The 22,028-nt window shown below is 43.6% G+C and overlaps 1 long non-coding RNA gene across 1 annotated transcript in view; it reads right to left on the bottom strand.

Annotated features, from left to right (window-relative positions):
• LOC144685260 (uncharacterized) overlaps window positions 1-21,438 on the bottom strand; it is a 33,540-nt gene extending 12,102 nt beyond the window's left edge. Inside the window, exon 1 of the long non-coding RNA XR_013577685.1 lies at window positions 21,385-21,438. This is a non-coding gene — a long non-coding RNA (uncharacterized LOC144685260). The remainder of the gene's footprint in view (window positions 1-21,384) is intronic.
• Window positions 21,439-22,028: the final 590 nt, after the last annotated feature.

Here is a 22,028-nt window from a genome sequence, read left to right as displayed (position 1 = left end):
TGTGTGGTGTTGGAGCTATTTATCCTTATTGCCAATTGGAATAAACTCAGATTACCGGGCAGGTTCCTTGTAAGAAACAGTAAGCTTTATTTACAGAGCTCTTGATGAAGCTGCATGCTTGTACTGTAACCAAGGCTAGAAAGCTCCACCCCCTAAGATTACCCGCACTTAGGGCTGATTCATCTGTACAGTCACATGATCCTCATAACAGTATGGTAGGTTTAACTTACAATTACTACATCTGCCAAATACGGATTAATGAAAGAAAGGTAGCACAGATTTGTTCAGGGCAAATCATGCTTAATTAACTTGCTTGAGTTTTTTTTGATGAGGTAACAGAGAGGGTTGATTAGGGTAATGCTGCTTATGTGGTGTACATGAACTTCCAAAAGGTATTTGATAAATGGCACATAACAGGCTTGTGAGTTCATGGAATAAAAGGGATTGTAGCAGCCTGGATGAGTGACAGGAAACAGAGTAATCACAAATGGTGGTTTTTCAGACTGGAGGAAGATACATGGTGGGGTTCCTACGGTTCTGGGGTTCAGACCCCTGCTTTTCTTGATATATATATACTAATGACCTAGACTTGGGTGTGCAGAGCACAATTTCAAAATTTGCAAATTATACAAAATTTGGAAAGTGAGGAGGACAGTGTCAAACTTCAGAAGGACATAGACAGCTTGGTAGAATGGGCAGACAAGTAGCATATGAAATTTAATGCAGTGAAGTGCAAAATGATTTACTTTGGTAGAAAGAATAAGGAAAGGCAATATAAAATAAAGGGTACAATTCTAAAAAGGGGTGCTGGAGGAGAGGGACCTGGGGGTATGTGCACAAATCATCAAAGGTGGCAGGACAGGTTGAGAGTGTATGTTAATAAAGCATATGGGCTTTTAATTAGGGGCATAGAGTACAAAAGCAATGAAGTTATAAAAATCCTGTATGAAACTGGTTCTGTCTCAACTGAACCATTGCGTCCAGTTCTGGGCACCACACCTTAGGATGGATGTGATGGCATTAGAGAGGGTGCAGAAAAGGTTCATGAGAATGGTTCCAGGGATGAGGAACTTTAGTTATGGAGATAGATTGGAGAAGTTGCGGCTGTTCTCCTTGGAGAAGAAAACATTGAGAGAAGTATTAATAGAGGCATTCAAAATCATTTTTACCCCCTTTTTTCAATATGCATTTTTATTTCTTATTTTTATTTTCTATCCACTTATTTTTATTTTTATTTATTTTCATTTTTATTCATTTATTCATTGGGCAGGATTATCCCCCCGTTGGGGGTGAAGTTGAATTGTAGGAGTGCACAGGCGCACGGCGCCATTTTATGTGGGCGGGTCAATTAAGGCCCGCCCAGCATGACGTCTGCACGGAAGCGCTATGTGCTCCCTGTGCAGGTTGTGGGGGGGGGGAGGGGGGGGAATCCGTAAACCTGAGAGCACGAATGAGCGCACTCATCTCCCTGAGGCTAAGTGCTGCCTCATGGAGGTCGGCTGTTCTGTCAAAAATATTAAAAATAGGGGGAAAAAAAATCCTGACATGTCCCCTCGTATCACTGAGTTGGGACGTGTCCATAATTTAAAAAAAAACTTTAATAAAATTTTAAAAAACCTACATGAAACCTCATCCCGCCCGTGGATGAGGTTTCATGCTTTTTCTAATTCCCACCAGGGCTCCTGGCCTGCCCGCCAACCTTAAGGTTGGATGGGCAGGTCCATTAATTAGTTAAATGACTCTGTGAATGGCCTCAATTGGTCATTGACAGGTCGGCGGGTGTACAGCTGATTTTGCTGCGCCCCCGCCTACCTGAAAATTTAAATGGGGCGCGGTGACATCGGGAGTTCCGCCCAATGTCACCGCGTGTCATTTTACGCGTCAGCGTCCACCCCCCCGCTCGCCAATGGGAAAATCCTGCCCATTGTTTTATCCCTACCTTTTATCCAATTTTCGATCTTTCTTCCTCACCACCGTCCCCTCCCCTCAGCCCACCCCCACAAAGGCCACCTGTCACTTGTTCATGCTGTTCTTTTCTGAGTACTTACCCTTGTCCTGCTATTATCACATTCTGCTTTCTTACCTTATTGCCACTATCAGCACCTCCTTTAGCCTTTACCACTACCATTAGCATCCTCTTTGTCCTTTTGTTCATGACATTTTTGTCAATCTCTCCTTTGTCCCCATCTATCGCTAGCCTTCTATCCAGCTTCACCTGCTCCACTCCCCTTAAACAGTATAAATTTCATCACATTTTTACTTCTCTTTAACTCTGAAGAAGAGTCATACTGACTCAAAACGTTAACTCTGTTTTTCTCTCCACAGATGCTGTTAGACCTGCCGAGATTTTCCAGCACTTCCTGTTTTTGTTTCAAAATCATAAGATGCCTGGACAGAATAGATAGGGACAAACTGTTCCCATTGGTGGGAAGATTGAGAACCAGAGGACACCAATTTAAGATGATTGACAATAGAAACAACAGTGACATGAGAAAACCTTTTTTTAATAACGTGAATGGTTAGCATCTGGAATACACTGCCTGAGAGTGTTTTAGAGACAAAATCAATTGTGGCTGTCAAAAGCAAGTTGGATAATTATCTGAAGAGAAAAAAATTGTAGGGGAATGGAGAAAAGGCAGAGGTAAGGGACTAGGTGAGTTGCTCTTGAAGGCATGATAGGATACTACAATTAATTAAATATTCTAATTTTCATTTCCTGGATTAGATTCTGCAAGTATTAGAAGAATTCTTCAATCTGATTGGTTGAGGAAGGAAGCCTCTGGTCCCAGGTCCCCTGTAGAGGGTGCTGTACTATCTCAGCTCTATAATTACTGTAAGTCACAGTGTAAAAGCACACAGAAAGTTTGTGGGCAAGTGTAAATGCAATGAACTATGAGTGCTGTTCAATCACTGTTTACCGCAAAATCCTAGCTAATGAAAGTATTAACAAAGGAAAATAAGTTACAAATACATTTACTTCTATTTTCCACATAATCCATCACCATGTGCTTAAATACTGCTGGGAAATAGCATATAATTATTGTACTGTATTTGGTAAAGTGCTCCTGGTTGCAAATCGTACAATTTAAGAACTTTCTTCTTTTTGCGTTCTCAAGTTTATTTTTAACTTTTACCATCATGTTACTATTCCAAATCTAGATTTGCAGGATAAGGATTTGATTGTAATTAAAATTACACCGCTGCATTTTGGAATAACATTTGCAAACTTGCCAGGCATAGTAAACTACAGTGAGAACGCCAGGGAGAATGAAAGTGCACTAGAGAGCAAGTGAGAGTGAAAATTAGAGGGTGAGAGAGTGTGGGATAGAAAGAGAGGGGGAGAGAGAAAGTGAGAGTGAGAATTTTCAACAGTGACGGGAAAAGTGATAATGCAAAAATAATGAAGCGCTTAGTGTGTTTGATATTCCTAGATGCCTTATGAATTTGAATGCGGCATTCTAACATTTATCCACAACTTTTGATTAAGCTCTCAATGATTGCTTTGATACTTGTAGTCACAAATGAGATGATCCAGAAATTCAACAACATCACATTTTAGAGAACAATTCCTTGTCAGTTTTTTAAAAAATTGTAGCTTTTAGGGCAGTACCAGAAAGATCTGCTTCTCTTCTGTCAGAATTCTACAGGTTCACATGCAGGTCATTAAAGTTGTATTCGCAAATACATAAATGCATTTAAGAGGAAACTGGATAAGCATACGAGGGAGTAGAGAAAAGAGGATTATGATGATAGAGTGACATAGTAAAGTGAATGGGCCAAGACCTGGCAAATGGAGTATAATGTGGGAAAATGTGAAATTGTCCATTTTGGCAGGAAGAATAAAAGAAAGCATATTATCTAAATGGTGAGAGATTGCAGGGTTCTGAGATGCAGAACAATCTGGGTGTCCTGGTGCATGAATCATAAAAAGGTTCAGCAAGTAATTAGGAAAGCTAATAGAATGTTGTCATTTATTGCGGAAGGAATTGAATACAAAAGTAGAGAGGTTATGCTTCAGTTATATAGGGCATTGGTGAGACCTCATCTGGAGTTCTGTGTACAATATTGCTCCCCTTATTTAAGGAAGGTTGTAAATGCATTGAAAGCAGTTCAGAAAAGGTTTACTAGACTAATATCTGAAATGGGCAGGTTGTCTTATGAGGAAAGTTTGGATAAGCTAGGCTTGTATCCATTGGAATTTAGAAGAGTGAGAGGCAACTTGAGTGAAGCATATAAGGGAGTGGTCTTGGCAATGTGGATGTGAAAAGGATGTTTCCTCTTGTGGGAGAACCTAGAACAAGGGGGTCACTGTTTAAAAATAAAGGGTTGCCCATATAAGACAGAGATGAGGAGAAATTTTTTCCCTCAGAGCGTCATGAGTCTTTGGAACTCTTTTCCTCAAAAGGTAGTGGAAGCAGATTCTTTGAATATCTTTAAGGCAGAGGTAGATAGGTTCCTGATGAGCAAGGGGGTGAAAGGCTATTGGGGGTAGGCGGGAATGTGGAGCTGAGATGACAATCAGATTAACCATGATCTTATTGAATGGTGAAGCAGGCTCGAGGGGCCAAGTGGCCTAGTCCTGCTCCTAATTCATGTGTATGAACACATGTATGTGCGAGTACATGAGACAGTGAAAGAATGAGAAAGTGAGCATGAGAGGGGGTGCGAGAATTTGAGTGTGTGTGAGAGACAAAGTGAGTGTGCATGTGGGAAAGAGATGAGAACAGATGGCAGGAAGCTCAAGTGGAACATAAACGAACTGGTTGGGCAGAAGCGCCTGTCGTTGTGCTGTACGTTCTATTTAATTTTATACATTCAAGGATATTAATGCTTCACCACTTAGCCTACAATTGTATGATGAAATATAAGTTATACCAGAAAACTTAGTTTTTCATACATAATCAACATTCATAATTCACCATCACTGGTGCCGCATTATAACTGGGAAGATCTAATCTGAGGAAAAAAAACTTTGACATTTGAAAAATGCTGCTGAAAAAAATAATGTTGTATCACAGACTTGGAGCGTGTATTTCCAACATACTGCAATAAAATGACAGATATAATGAACAAATTTTTAAAACAGTGTGGGGTTTTGCACAATGCTATTAAGAGAAATTAATCCAGAATAGTAGCAGTCGTAGGTTCAAAAGAAGTTGCCATTTTGGGTTTCCTGTTTGATCATGATAAAGGAACTCGCACGACTCTCCCTGGAGCTTTAGTTGGCAGGAGTTGAGTTTGAGGAAGCTTAACCAATGCTAACTTGTACTTTAATTGCAAATCTGTTATCTCATACTTGCATTCTCTCCAAAAAAATTGTCGTGTATGAAACTCTTGAAAAGGAAGTCATTTTCTCTTCCAAAGCATTGGAGAGTAAAGAAATTGAAAATGTTCTGTTTACATAGCTGGTTATTATTTATTGGAAGACTTTGCGAATTCTAAACACTGAAACATATGCACTGGGTGTGAAGTGCACTTCTGATAACATTCTGTGTTTATCCTCCACGCACTAACAGTGAAAAGTGGAAGTTCAGAACTCTGGGACAAAGATAAACTACTACAGTACCTGGATTGTATCATGAAAAGTGGGATGCATCTGGTCTTGAAATGTGTTTTTTTTCCCTCTGATTAAACGTGTATCCATCGCGGAATTCTACTGTACACGGAAAAGTTAGTTTTCCCCAATTTGTTCTGTCTGTTTGATTTAAAAAGCATGTCACTTGTGTCGAAAGATGCAGTTTGGGAAAATTTGTTAATGCATTTCATATAAGATCTTGGATAGTCTTTATTATTCCCGCACAACTCCCAGAGCAAATTAATAACGTTAAAGCCACTTCTATGGCATTTTGCAGGCAAAATGCATCATGCAGCTTGATAAAATCGCTTCTGAAATCCAGTTGCACATAGTGCACAAATATTTTTGTAAACCTAGATCTTGAAGGCATTTTTATAGCTGTTCGCGTTGTAACTTATGAAATAAAACATGATACATCAAGACCCCCTTGCAACATAATATGGGACTTGATTTTCAATCTGGTATCAGGAAACTGACACTGAGATCATTTTAGGGTCCTGGTCTGCATTGCTCACGCAACGCTATTCTAAAATGCAAATCCCCTAATTGGACTGGAGGCAAACTCACTGCTCAATTAGTGGCGCTGAGCATTGCCAGAAAGTGGGAATGGACTCCGGAGTACAATCTTCAAAGGCAAGACGGTAGCTGCTGCCTTGCAGAGTAGAGGAGGCAGGATATAAGAGGGTCGGCAACCATACAACACGGACAAGTGGCCAGTTGGTTAAGGTACCTACTCTATGAGAATAACCCTTTTTTACCCCAAATTTTTGTTCAGCAGAAAAATTACTTGATGGCTCCATGCATTGCACCTGACAGCTATGCACAACGTGCACCACACTGTTTGGTTTTGCCAATATGTGATCTGAAATTGCCTTCTGATCCTCCCCAGCCTGTTAATTGATTGGCGGTGAGTGGGTTGCTGACCACCATCCCCCCCTTCCCTCCCGCCACCCCAGCCCTGCCCTGCCCTCCTCTCACTTTGAAAATAGCAGCGAGTTTCTGAGGCGCTAGATGACTGACACACCATCTGAGGGCGCTACTTTCAATGTGCACCTGAACCTGACAATTGTACCATAGGCAATTGAAAATCAAACCTATGGAATCAGCTGAAGTATTATACCTGTACCATTTCATCACAGAGGTGGTTTCTTTTCTTGATATTTGACGATTCAGCTAGAAATGGTCCAAAACGGATTATCACTCTGTCTTTAAGATGAAGATCAAAGTCAAACCATATGCCTTCAACACAAACAAGCTCAGCATGTCATATTGGTGACAGAAGGACTAAATACTTATCCACCGATTGATTGGTAAGGGAAATAAGAGGTGCTGCACCCTAGAAGCACACTGAGGAGAACAGTCAGCTTTGTCAAGACTGCCACATTAATGAACTTGAAAGCTTTTAAGGGCAACCCAACATAGCATGTATTGAGTGTACATATCAACAGTGGATTGAACATTGCCACCTGACTTGCCGCACTAAGACTATCAGAACTTCTGGAACTTAATGTAAGGGTATATGGAAGCTATTTATATTGGCTTTAACATTGAAACACACAGTCATTGTGAGTTTTGACTACTGGAAAATACAATGGCCAAATGAGAGGAAGCCCATCTCCATGGTTATGAATGAACTAAATTTACTGTGCTGCTAGGATGAATACATAAGCTGAAACCAAATGATTAATCACATTAAAAGTAATTACCCTCCAGAGATCATCAAATCAAATGTGATAGAAGAAATGACTGGGGACCTGAAATGGTTGATAACAGTGGGCTAAGGTCTGGCATTAGCAGAAATGATCACATTTAATCTCAGTGCTCTGCTAGTATTGATTCAATGTAAAACCATGAATATAGTAGTTTTAAATATACCCTGTGGCATGCAATATTGGGGCCTAATTAAGCTTTTATAGCCAATACTTGCAGCAAATAACAAGACAAGAAGGCACTTCTACTTTCTGTATAAAATCAGCCAGATAGACGTGGACAATCTGTTCTATGTTCCTGCAGCTATTTCAAAGTTTTAAAAAAAAAGAAAAATCTCAAAAAAAATTCACTGGAGTCACTGCATGTGGTTAAAACAACTATGCACGTAGAAATTTAATGGGCTGGGAGACCAGACAGAAAAGTTTCAGCTAAACAAATAATGGTTTCATGCTTACTGGTGTGAAAAAAGGTCCCATACCTTTAAGACAATGACTCTTAGGGGCAGTTTATATGTGAGGATAAAGCATCCTCAAGGATTTATTTTGTGTGTCTCCAGAAGCCACCATGTAGGATGAGAAAAATAAGCTTATTGAAGGTAAAAGACTAAATCTGGCAATTCAAAACTGATCCTAATTGACAATTTTACTTATGGAGGCCAGAGGATGTCTGGTGCAAGAAAAGTGTTACACTGGTGTAGACATAACATCAGAACTGAATCACATTGTTACAACAGAATGGAATAAGTTTTACACTACATCTGGCTTTGTTATTCTAGATTTGGGAGTGCTTGGTGCTGACACTGAGGGCAGGATTTTGGCTCCAATGTGGGGGCAGGACCTAAGGCTGCTTAATTTCGAGCTGCTTGCTAGCCAGCTGCTGGTCTGCCAGCACTATCTGCCCCTGAACTATTTTCCTGGAGGCTGGATCAGGGGTAGAATGACTACCCGATTGCATGGAGCTGGTAGCTTTTTAAGATAATTAAAAGACCAATTTAGGCCATTGATCAGAGGCCTGGAGGGCCTCCATGGCATTGGGAGCTGTTATGTCTTGTGGTTCCCAGAGTTCAAAATAATCACTTTTAAACTCAAATGCTGGAGCTTTCTTTGAGTGCATTTCTCAAAATTCACAATGTGCTGTTTACTGATATATTATTGCTTGGTACTCTGACTGAAAAGCAGCAGTGAGTGATGTGGCACTCTGGATACTTATGTAAACAAATGCATGAACGTATAAGCCAAAATCTTCTGATATGAATGATTCAAGTTAGGTCGCTGATGTGTGTCGGGACCCTGAGGATTCTGATGTGCGCACACAAATGGAACCTATGCGGTGAGTTTAAACTTCCGATTGTCAATTTTGCTCTGCCCAGATTGCTGCATGATTCCCTGTGGCGTGGGATCAGATGGCCGGAACCACGGAGTCTTGGGCTGTTTGCACCATGTTTATGCTGTTTCCATACGGATTTACTTACAGCTTTTCCAAGGACATGTAAAGCTTGCTCAGGACCGCAGTTTTAAGTAAATCAGGAATTATTTGCAGCTGATGTCGAAAGAGTCAGGGGGTGTGCAGGGAGGGGGAATTGAGCAATTTTTGGGGTGGATGAGCCGGGGGTGGGGTGAGGGAGGGTGAGCAATGTCAGGGTGAGGGAGGAGGTGAACATTCTCTGTGGGGTTTGCTAAGGGAGGGGGTAAACATTATTGCGGAGGGAGGGAGGTGTGAACATTGTCGGATGTGAGGGAGTGGGGGTGAGCATTGTCACGAGGGCGAGGGAGGGGGGTGAGCGTTGTCGCGAGGATGAGTGCGAGGGTGGGGGGGTGAGCGTTGTCGCGAGGGCGGGGGGGGTGAGTGTTGTAGCGAGGGTGAGGGAGGGGGGTTAGCGTTGTCGCGAGGGTGAGGGAAGGGGTGAGTGTTGTCACGAGGGCGAGGGAGGGGGGTGAGCGTTGTCGCGAGGGTGAGGGGTGAGCGTTGTCACGAGGGCGAGGGAGGGGGGTGAGTGCGGTCGCGAGGGCGAGGGAGGGGGCTGAATAGTATAGGGAGAGGGGGTTTAGTACTCTACTGCATGTTTGGGCTCTCAGCAAATAGGTATGCGCATGGTTTCCAAGGAGTGTGCATGATGCCTACATCCTGAGTCACTTGCAGATCCCTGCAGTCTTCCCGAGTCCACAGAGGCTGTAGGGTTGGCTCCTCGGGGACAAAGGCTACCCACAGAGGCCGTGGCTGATGACACCCATGTGGCGGCCTCAGACTGCAGCAGAGTGACGCTATAATGAGGCTCATGCTACAGCTCGCAACTTGGTGGAGCTGACCATCGGGATGCTGAAGATGCAGTTCCAGTGCCTGGACCGGTCTGGTGGAGCCCTGCAATATAGTCCACAGAGGGTGTCAAGCATCGTCGCCATCTGCTGCGCCCGTTATAACCTGGTGCTGCAACGGGGAGACGAGCTGGCTGAAGAGGAGATGGAGGAGCTGGAAGTCTTCTTGGATGAGGAGGACGCCAACAGGGATGAGGGTGAGGGGGTCCTCCGGTGGCGACGATGACGGGGATGAGACTCTCGTACTGGCTAGATGAGGCAGGCGTGCTCGGGAGGCCCTCATAGCTGCCAGATTCGTGGAAGATGTTGACGACATGCAGTGAGGTGCGATCCTCACCGCAATTGTGAATGTTTGACTCCAGTCTGGCTTATGGCAGCGCCAATGGCCTCTGTGAGAATGCTCCTGTCATGGAGATGCAGTGGTGGCTCTAATAGTCACTTGATCACAGGAGGATGATGCCAACATGCAGTGAGGACACTCCATTGATCTTCAAATAGTGTCTGACTCCTGTCTGGCCGAGGGCAGTTCGCTTGCACTCCATGATCAGGGCCATCTCAGAGACGCAGCCATGAAACTTTAGACACATCGATTGCTGTGTCCGCCTTCAGCACCTCAGACATTCAGGAGCTGGCGCACAGCATCACTGGTCGCAGATGCCGGTGTGATGGGGGCCAGCCCCACCTTAAAAGGTGCTGAGAGCACACACACAGTGTGAGAGAACTCTGTGGCACCTGCCCACTACATTCTGGCAGCAATGACCAGCACCGCCGAGGTGCAGGCATCAGTAATGTTTCCAGGGAGTGTGAGGCTGGACCATCACTTTGGTCTGAAGGCTGCACAGAGCACAGGGAAGAGGCCCTGGACTGAGACACCTGCTCTTTATCTTGTGCAGAAAGGTTTCACACCTGAGTGACAAGAACATTGCTCATCAGAACAAGGAGCCATAGGCAGGGTGATATTCTTAGGAGTTTATTCACAATAGTGAACAGTATGTACAAGTGATCAACACCCATAGCCAGGCTGTGCAACTACTTTTACCTAACTTTCCTAAATCTGCCACTACATCTTGGTGCTCCCTGGACATCCACAGCGGAGGTGGAAGCAGCCTGCTGACTGTGACGCCCTGCCTGTGATGACTTTGGCAGGCGTCCTCTGGAGGGCTGAGTCTTGGTGGGCCCTGGCCTGCTTTCGGGGTCCTGCTGTGTGGCAGTGGCACCCTCCTCGGCCTGTAAAGCTGGAGCTGCGGAGGTCACAGGAAGAGGGGATTCGGATGGGCTGATCAATCCCAGATTCACCTGGGTGGATGGGTGGATGGCCCCGGAGTGTGCACCTGCTAATCCTCCTCCCTATGGGTGTCCGAGGGCCCCTGGCTGACTCCGTGAGCGGAAGGGGTAGCTGGAGTGAGATTGAGCTGCCCAGCACCCCTTTCGTGTACACACTGGAGGCCAATTCTGCCATCAGCGATGACATTCAGCCTGCGCTGCAGTGTAGGAGTGATGTCCTGGACCAAGGTCTCCATGGTGGCTGCCATTCTGCCAGTGTTGGCCTTGGTGCATTGCAATGGTGACGCTATCACCTCAGCCTGAAAGATGGATGGACTCCTCCATCATGCCTTGCAATCTGAGGAGTGCAGCTCCAGCCTTTGCAGCTCCAGCAACTGTGACATGACTGAGTCCAGAGGCTCGTCATCTGACTCGGACTTGGCAACGTTCTGGCCTCCAGTAGTCCTCCAAGTGCCGGGGACCTAGGAAGTCCCTGCCTCTGCCTGCTGTGGATCAGAAAGTGTGATGTGCTTATCAGGTTGTGGTTATGAGGCTACTCTAAAACTAGGTCCCACCGAGGTTTGTGTCTCTGAGCTGGTGAAGGGAGAGGGTGAACGCTGTGACGGGACTTCAGGGAGGGTGCCCTCAGATTCCTCTTCAGAGGTTTCTTTGGGGCATGATCGGAGGCTCTGGGTCATGGACTCTGTCGGCCGTTTGGCAGATGTGCCTGCGGAAGCAAGGGGAGATAATTAGTGCATGGCAGTGGCCTGTGAAAGAGGGCACATCACTCACAGCATGGTTGTCTGATTGGTGTTGCACTGCCGGATCCTCACTTGGTAAAGCAGCGCCGATCTCACCGAATCTTGTCAGAACTTTGATCTCAGGCGTCCCTCCACATGTCTGCGACCTTTTCCTCCTGTTGTGAGCCAGTTTGTCCTGCATGGATAGAGATGGGGAGTGTGTATCAGGACACCTGCTGGACCAGATGATAAGTATGTCTGGCCTGTGTGGGTGGTGAGTGGTCCCATGGATGGGATGAGGACAATGACGGTGTGTGTGAAAGAATGAATGGTGATGTCCCTTGCACTGGCAGTGAGTGACTGCCCTGTGGATGTGTGATGGCTTTGTGAGTGTGTGAGCTGGGAGTGATGAAAAGAATCACTTACCCTGGTGGAACGGAGGAGATCATTCATCCTTTTGCAGCACTGGGTGGGCTGTCTTTCTGTGTGGGGCGTTTGCACTGACCACCGCTGCCACCGGTGGTCAGTGCAAATCTGGGCTAGTGGCTTTGCTACCCATCCTGCGGCCAGAGCAGAGGTAGAGCACATCCTGGCAGCCCTCCACAGCATCCAGCAGTCGCTCGAGTGACCCGCTGTTGAAACTGAGGGCTGCAGTCTTTTTGCCTTTGCTGGCCATGTCTCCCAGCCAGCAGTGGTGATCTGGTGGTGATGAGCGCTTTGCTGGCGGCTGCCTTTTAAACATGGCGGCTGGCGTGATGCAACAGCGGGATAATGGCAGGCGGCCGAACGAGAACCCGCCCACCATGGAAATGAGTGAGTAAATAATGAGGTGGGCTGGGAAGGATTCAGCGTGAAAACTCACCATTTGCGTCGGCGGGTAGGACTCCATTTTACCCGCCCACTACCGCACTTAGTGCAAATCTGGGAAAATTCTGCCCATTGTGTTAAGCTGCAGCTGCAGTTCACTAATTTGCTGTCCAAACTCAGCACTGTCATTCTTTTTTCCTCCCAGTTCTTCAATTTGAAGCACTTGCTGAAGTTTTTACCTGAGGTCCAGGATCTCCCTCTTGGGTGTCTCCTCTGCTAACTTTACAGCATGCAGTTTCTCTTCCATATGTTCCTCTTCAGCTTGATACATTATGCCCTGCTCAGCTTTCAGCCTTTCCAGATCAGTGACTTCTCTAGTTCTACCTTTGCTGTACGTTTCTGGAAATCTTCTTCTTTAGCTGCCTGAACTTTCCAAATTAGCTCTTTTTCCTTCTCTGTCAAGAGCTCTTCATGTCTTTCAATCTTGACCTTGAGAATTCATTTGGCTTTGCATGTTATCTCCCATGACGATAGAATTTACCCAATCTGTTGTTTCTGTGACTCTGGCAATCACATGCGTGTTTCTGATCAAAGGACACTTTTCAATGGGAGTACTATCTTCTACCCTCAGTGACCTTCAGCTCATGGTTTACTGAGGTAATCTGCAGCTCTTCACATCCATTCAACCCCAGGAGAGCAGGGGCATCTGTTTCAGTGATATAGAACAACGTGTTAACATCCTTTACATTGTCTATTCCTCTGATTTTGGTTGATCCTAGCTGTCAAATCTCAGTTTCACCATTTGCCATCAGCATGACATTGCTTGGTTTCAAAAATCTTTTTTGGGTAACCACTTTCCTTCAGATTTTCAGGAACGATCTTTTGAGTGGGTGATGTTACTTTGTGCTCCAGTATCAAGCTTCAGCTTTAGATTTAATTTTGTGGGCTAATTTCCCACCTTATTCCTGATCTGAATTGCTGTGTGAATTTTTTTTCTCTGGGAATTGTTGAATACAGACATTTCAATCAGTTGTATATGATTCCTATTTACATTGTAACTTCAAACTGATCATTATCTTCCAGGGATAAAAACAAAAAGCTAAAAGCTACTGCGGATGCTGGAAATCCAAAACAAAAACAGAATTACCTGGAAAAACTCAGCAGGTCTGGCAGCATCTCTCCTAACTATACTTCAGTTCTGCCGAAGGGTCATGAGGACTCGAAACGTCAACTGTTTTCTTCTCCACCGATGCTGCCAGACCTGCTGAGTTTTTCCAGGTAATTCTGTTTTTGTTTATTATCTTCCAGGGTATGGATGTTTTTTGTCCCTTCTCACTCCTGTTGCTCTGCCTCTAGTAACTCCTTTGTCCTGCACATCTTTTCCCAGTGATTTGGCTTTTCACAAGTTCTGTAGTTTGATCCATATGCTGGACATTTCCTTCTATTTGTGAACTCAAGTGGTCGTTCACAGCTCTTGCAGATCTTTCCCTCTGTCTTGTTTGTATTCTTTTGTTGCTGTTTCACTGCATCAGCCCTGCTGCCTTTCCCTTGACCTAACTGTAGCGAGTCAGTTAGCTCAGTCTGTTAAAAACAAAAAACTACTGCGGATGCTGGAAATCCAAAACAAAAACAGAATTACCTGTTCTGTTGAAGGGTCGTGTGGACCCGAAATGTCGACTCTTTTCTTCTCCATCAATGCTGCCAGACCTGCTGAGTTTTTCCAGGTAATTCTGTTTTTGTTTTAGCTCAGTCTGTTAGTTGGGTAGATGACTAGAGTGTGGTGCAGAATGATGCAAATGGCATGGGTTCAAACCTCCAACTGTCTGTGCTAGTTCATGGAGGCCTTCCTCCTTGACTTATCCTGCACTTGGTGCACAGTGATACCCCTTAAGCTATATAACCACTTGTTTCTCTCTTTTGAGAGAGATGCCAATGGTCCCTTATGGACTATGGTTAATTACCAACTGATATCTAGCTGTTTAGGTAATCAGAGTCTTCATCTCTCCACAGGTAGCTCTGTGTGCTCTGGCAGTGTCTACAGTCTGAAATATTTTGAACTTGTCTTTTTCCATTAGAGGTTTTTGTACATATGGGTGTGCAGAGAACCAAATGAGCTGATCTAACAGCCTTTCATCCATTTCCTTGAATTTACACTTGGTGGCTATATTATTCAATCGCATTAAGAAAGTGTCAACAGGTTCACCTGGTTCCTGCTTCAAGCTTTGAAACTCATTGGTGGACCTGATGATTTGATTTTGTCTGGAGATGTGTCCTCAATTTCTCAAAATTTTGCCTGTGTTTTTGTTGTTGTCTTTGCTCATCTCCCGGCTATTAAACAAATCTAATCTTTCTCTCCTGCCCACAAACTGGAGCTGACCCTTTCCTCTTCATCGGCACCTTTTAGAAAAGTACTGATTTTCAATCTGCACTTTTGTTTAAGCTTCTCAAATGCCTCTGACATCATTAGCCTCCCAATTCATCCTGGTCTGGACAGGTGTGCTCATTGCTGTGATGGTGGCCATTTCATTTTCACATGATTCACTCAGCTTTTTCTCTCTGGCACTAATGTGGGTTGATTTTTCTCAATCTGATTCATCAGTAAATCCATTTAAAACGTTTGGCTTTTACTCACAGATACCTGCTGCAGCCATATTGTGTCTTGTGGTTCGCAGAAGTTCAAAATAATCAAACTTGTATATTCAATTACTGGAGCTTTCTTAGAGTGCATTTCTCAGATCACACCATGTGTTGTAGGCTGATTCGTTGTTGCTTGGTACTCTGACTGTAGCGCATAGTGAGTAATGCGGCACTCTGGATACTTAGGTATACTTACGCAGAAACATATAGTTCCTGCAAGCTGCTTTGTGGAGGGACACCCTTCTACAATGGTGGTCCAGAAGCTGCAGCCATTTTTATTACTTCAAATATTTTTAAATTACTGAGCGATGTCTCCAGATAGAACTGTCCTCACTCTCCCTTATCTGCAATGGCAGGCTGCAGCTCTTTTCATGCTGGCCTCCTACGGGCCCTCCAGATTCGGGAGCCGTCTGTTGCCCTTAATTGGATGGCATGCAGACCAAATGGCCACTAATGGGCAAATCCAGACCAAAATCAATGTTTTGGGACTGCTCCCGATGTGCTGCAGGGCTGGGACTTGCATTTGACCCTGACTTCGGGTCCTGACCCAAAACAGATACTCCCGCCCTGGGTGCCTGGGAAATGTTTAATGTGCCTGGGAAATGTTTAATTCCCCAATGTTACCATGTCTCATTTTCCTCAGCACCATTAAAAAAATACGTATTTCCTTTTCTGGAAATTTCAAATGCAACAAAGCGTTTAGTACATTTTTGTCTTCTGTTTGCTAACCAGGTCTTGTTTCAAGCCTGGCTGATGTGCACGAAACAAAAAAAAACCCTTTTGTTCGCAGTGGCACACCCAAAATCTCAACATGCAAGATGTTATAAAGATGAAGCTGGCCAATTATCAAGAACTGGTGAAGAAGATATGACAAAGCTAATAAATTAGACATCCAAAGACGATGTGGGAGCTCAACAAAAGGCAGAATTTAATGTGTGTCCCCCCTCACTGTTTGAAGAACCGGTGGGAATCCCATGTCGCTTCGCTCCAGGAGGCTGAACACAATTACCAGGCAACCATGAACTTATCTGGACAGCGTCGGGTTTCCCACATAATCAAGTCCCCAGTAGGGCAGAAATCCCATCCCTGAGAGCTGCTGGTAGCTCCCTAGTACTGACAGTGCCACTGGGAGTGGTGACCGCTGCTGGCACAACACTTGGGCCCACCTTGAGGATTGCCGCTGGATCCGAAGATAGAGTTGAGTGTGGGAGGGATGGGGTTCATAGGGAAGGATTGGCCAGCATAGGACAAAGCGGGGGGTGAAGGGGGGGAGGGGGGGAGCGGGGAGGGGGGAGAACCCCACCCTAATAGGTTGCAGGCAAACCTGACAGGTTTTGCTGGGTAGTTTTCCTACATGGTGCATCCCCCACTGCTGGTTGAAAACCAGTGGTGGTGGAATGAAGCCCTTAAGTGGTTACGTAAGGGCCTCAATTGACCTCTGGGTGGGAAGGTGACTCTCCATCTTTCCAGCCCTGAGCCCGATTGGGGGGAGGTGGGTAGGCAGCAGGGCTGCCAGTCCTGCACCCTCCTCCCCGATCAAACCACCCCCTCCCTTGCCTCCGAGGACATTAAATTCCTCCAAATTACGCCAGACAAACTTCAGAAGACATTTGATTATAAAAACATATTCCTAAACTGAAGAAAAAACAAACAGAATGACCAGTAACAAAGTATGAAAATAAAGTATTCATCAGAGAAGTCTCAGCTGGAAATATTCTCAGTAGCAGTAATACACAATAACATTCGGAGTAAGTTAATATTCAATGGAAAGGAGTATATATATTTACTTATGATAAGGCTTAGGCTGAATTCTTGGAAAAGTAATTGCCTAACAGTTTACACTTTATTCCAGCTTTATTACACTCTCCAGCAATCAATCCTTTTTGCTCTGTTACAGTGTCTATGCAGGAGCAAGTCTACTCTGAAGCTAATGAGCTCAGCAGCTGGTTGGTACCTCATTAAAATTGACATGGAGAAATGGCATGTTTCAATAATAATGCACAAAGCCAGATTGTTAGAAACAGGTTATACAAGGAAAATCATGGGCAGAATTTTCCCCCCGTTGGGGGGGAAGTTGAAGAGCGGGTGCATGGAGACGCGCCACCGATCAGCACCCCTGATCAGGGCGCTCCGCCATTTTACGTGGGCGGGCCAATTAAGGCTCGCCCAGTGTGACGTCTGCACGGAAGCACTATGTGCTCCTTGTGCGGGCGGGGGAGAATCCCTAAACCTGAGAGTGTGCTCTTTCGTGCATGCGCATGAAAGAGTGCACTCATCTCCCTGAGGCAAAGTGCTGCCTCAGGGAGATCGGCTGTACATTAAAAAATATTAAAAATAGAGAAAAAAAAATTCCCTAACATGTCCTCTCAACTGACACTGTCACATGAGTTGGGACATGTCCATAACTTTTAAAAACAATTTAATTAAATGCTTTAAAACCTACATGAAACCTCATCCCGCCCGTGGATGAGGTTTCATGCTTTTTCTAATGCACGCCAGGGCTCCTGGCCTGACTGCCAACCTTAAGGTTGGACAGGCAGGTCCAATAATTACTTCAATGACTCTGTCAATGGCCTCAAATGGCCCAACGTCACCGTATGTCATTTTACACATCGGTGAGCGGGCCCCACCCCCCCTCGCCGATGGGAAAATCCTGGCCCACGTAAGATTTCCCAGGTTCGGGGGCCACAAAAACCTAAATTGGCAGTTAACTAGTCATAAGAAATTTTAAGATGATTTATTAAGAAACAACAGTTTAGATATGATACATGAACTAATTAGACAGAAAAAGTATACGACCCATAACAGCTTGTGAAAACCGCATTCCGCTCTCTAGTGGTAGGAAATTCTTCCCTCAATCTCTTGATCTTCCTCCTCCTCCTTTGGTCCATCTCCCAACTGAAGGAGGCAGCTGCCCAGTGAGCACTGCCACTTCACCAGCACCTCAGCCCCTACCACCAGTATACACCAAAATATATATATGTATACCCCTTTCTTGGGGGTGCTGGTAGCTTACCCAGTGTCGATCATCTACCTAACTATTCTGACTAATAGGTACAGGTCAGGTACTCAAAACATCAGGGTGGTTACCAACCTGTGTGTCACCCTGATTGAAGTCAGCTTTTTAGTTTACATCTTGCTGAGGGTCATATCCTGGCCCTTTCTAAACACTTGCATAGACAAGAGGGTGCACAAGATGCCATTCTACCAGCTTAGGAATGTCAACATGGCTGCCTGAACTAAGACTGTTTAAAGGCCAAAGTGTTTAGAAATTCAAGGCTGTTTAGCTAATCCCATCAAATGCAGAAAATACCCGCTTATTAAAGACCCCAATTTCTTACAATCACGCAACAGAAATAACCAACATTCTTCCGCCCATTTATAATCAGCTATTAAACAGTATAGAAGCTGCACTTTTATACAAAAACATTTAACGTGGTAAAAGTTAATCATGGGGGCTTTCTCATAACCATGAAGAACAGAATGTATGAGGTACAACATTGATATTCTGTTTAGCTTCCATCTCATTTTTGCATGAACAATTTTAACTTTCAACTCGTTTTCACAAGGATTCTCCTTTCTCAGACTACAGCTGGTAACTTTTGCTTGCAATCAGACAATAACATTATGCAAATAAAAATTACATTCACAAATTCTCTATTTTAATAAATATTTAATCCCAACTCTGAGCAGTGTCTACTTTCAACAACGCTTGAAAAGAATCAGTGGAAAGAAAACAGCTTGGTAATGTCAGCTAAATAAGGGTAGCAGAAAGATCAAACATTAGATGGTACTCTGGAAATAAACAAAAATACTAGCTCTACAGAAAAAAATATTCAGGCAGAGCTTTTTTTTAACAGCAACCATTTTTGTTTATGGTTCAAGGATCCTGCGCTAATAAAAACGAAGAAGAATAAGAATTGACAAAGTAATGGAAATTGTTCTTCAAGGGAAGGATGCATCTGGTTCAGAAATTACTTTTCTCTGTACATGTGAAGAAACATTCTTGTTTCCATAGTACTGAATAGTTTTGATGGAAAATAAAGCTACTGCAAAGAATAAGCACACAATCAAGAGGGCAGTTTCAGCAGTGCTGTACTTCAAGTATACCACCAGTGGAGAGAAACAACAGAGTTGGGTTTTGCACCAATTTCATACTGGCTGACAATTTTGTGATCTTGAACGTTTATTGAGTTGAAGTACTCCTACCCCTTTTTTTAAAATCGGCCTCATAAAAGCTCTAGATTTCATGCAAAAATGCCTTAGATTAACCTTAAATCCTGCGCAGTTCTATTTTATTTGTATGAGGCTTATTTGCATTTTTTAACTTACCTATTTGCAATGGGAGCAAGGAACTTTCATGAATGTCTTTGATATTTGTGTCTTTCATTTCTTTACTTTCCCAAAAGATAGACTGAGCAAACACTTGGCAAGATGAAATCCAATATGAAGGAAATAGCTAATGTGTTTTGGACAACTTGCTACATTTCTGAATTTTGTATCATCTGTAACTTTTGAAATTGTGTCCATTATACTCAAGTCCAAATTATTAATATGCATCAAAAAGAGCAATAGACTGAATAACAACCTACCAGGGAAGTATATTTCCCTCCAACATGAAAACATCAGTTCACTATTACTCTCAGATTTCTGTCTCTTTGCCAATTTTATGTCGCATACTGCCACTGCCCCTTTAATCCCATGGCTTTCAATTTTTCTAACAAGTTTATTACGTGGCACTTTATCAAACATGTTTTGAAATTCTCACTTAGTTTACTACCTTTTTCCTAGAGTAAGCAAGAGCAATAGTTTGCACTTCTGGCATTGCTAACTTGGTGAAGGCTCATCACTATGGTTACTCACAGGAGGAGAAGCAAATCATTTCCAGGACATGCGTGGTGTCCAGATAAATGAGGATTTGGACCTTTTCCCCACTTAATAATTACATCAGATAGAATTTAACAACTCATTCTGAAGTTCCTTAACAACTTTGAACCCACAATCTTTTGAAATATATCAAATTTATCATCGTTATGTTGCAGGTTATCTGAGCCATAGCATTTCCATGGCCACCTGTGTGTGCGTGCAAGTGTGAGGAAGGGTTTGCACCTATAGGAGAATGTGATAGCTGCAATTATTTGGACATTTGACTTTCTACCGAGAGTTACAGAGTCACTGTTTCATAACAAGATTCTATGAAGCATCATTATAATTTAGTAATACATGGTGGAAAATGGCCATAATTATAATAGAACTGAAGCCTCTGGACAAGGCAGATAAATACCTGTCACTGACATCAAAAACATAAGGAATTACTGGTGACCTCGATAGATGCACAATTATGTTATGTGATTAGTTGAACAATCTTTTCCAAACCAGGAGCTTAATTAACTGAATAGCCATTATCATCACTGAAATTATGCATCACTTTTAGGACTAAATAACTTGCCCATGTATAATTGTTTTATTTGTGCACCAGTTTTGAGGAAAATTATGGTCATTATGTATCCTCAGGCACTTATTTCCAGCCTGAGGCAAGTGACAACTAATAAAGATAGAACACTTTCAAATATTTTAACTTAGGACGAGCTTGAGTATGATATTTTCTGCCTGGATGTTATCCTGGATTTTTATGTTCAAGTCTCTTGAGGAGATCCTGAATTCACAACTTTCTGACTCAGAGATGAGAATGCTTCCAACTGAGTCACAGTTGACACAATACTTTTGGTTGTATGATGTGCCTGCATTCAACTGTAATGTAAAAGTGCTTGGCAGAGCGAGGGTTAATGTGGGACTGGAGAATAGCACCACCCACGGAATGATGTGTAGTTACATGGTAGTAGACTGAGAGAACAATCTAGAGAGAACACACTGGAACCAGCCTGCATGGAGGTAAGAGCGCCATGCAGGACAGTAACCAGTTAAAGACTCCCAATAAATGGTTCATGCTTAAATATACAGGTCTCAAGATCTCATCATTGAGATATCTAAAGAACCCATAGTACAACATGGCTGGCAGCGATGGGAGCTTCTACAGGATATCACAATAAAACACATCAGAGATAGTCCAATAATCCGACATGGTGATCCACAGCGATATGAAAGGTGGCATCTAAATGCATGAACCCAGAACAGCATTCCAAGGTATGAAAACTGCAAGCCACTGAAGCTTAACTAGAGAGATGCACAACCCAAGAAGAAAACTTGAAGAAAAAGTTGAAGAAGCTTCACTCCAGACTTGGAATTAAGGAATCCACCAGTGTGAGTGGAAGTCCATTACAAAAGTTGCAAGAACCTGAGTGATGGTGAGCAAAAATACAAAAAAGGTAGCTGTACTTACATTTTAGAATAGGTGGTGGTCCCAAGGGCTCAGCATCCAGAAGGCAGCTGAAAGAGAGCTGCAAGTAAAAAAAACAAAAGTTTAAAAAAAAAACAAACATGTAAAAGTTGGCTGGCAGAGTCAAAAGTTTAAGCGGAACCTGTAGCGTTTTTAAAAAATAGAAAACCTGCAGAGTTTAAAACAAACAGCACTGCAGATTAAAAAAAGAAAACAAAACCTGTAGTGATTAAGAGAAAAGGAAGCATTTTCAGGTGGGAAAAGTAAAGTTTTGCAGTCGGTCAGTGCAATACAAACAGCTGGAACACTCTGTACCTGGTTTGATACATTTGTTGCAAAATACAACACCTGCAAAGTGTTTTAAAAAATTGGAGTTGAAAACCTCCCCAGCAACAAGACTCAAAAAAACGCAGAAAGAAGTCAACTGTATCCTAGCAACTGCAGTCTGGGTTTAGAAAAATGGTTACTGCACTCACAATCTTAAAGAGGCAATGCAATTTAAACTACAGGAAAGGAAAACAGCTATGGACTGAAAATTGGAAGAGGCCCCAGAGATATGGCAACTGCACTGGGGGCAACAAGAGACCCCAGAGAGAGAGCAACTCTGCCGAGGGTAACGAGACCCCAGAGAGAGAGGGCAACTCCCA

The sequence above is a fragment of the Cetorhinus maximus genome, chromosome 10 (assembly GCF_964194155.1).
Source record: "Cetorhinus maximus chromosome 10, sCetMax3.hap1.1, whole genome shotgun sequence".
Taxonomy (NCBI): domain Eukaryota; kingdom Metazoa; phylum Chordata; class Chondrichthyes; order Lamniformes; family Cetorhinidae; genus Cetorhinus; species Cetorhinus maximus.
The sequence above is the reverse complement of the archived record's forward strand: the minus strand, read 5'-3'. Positions and strand labels throughout refer to the sequence as shown.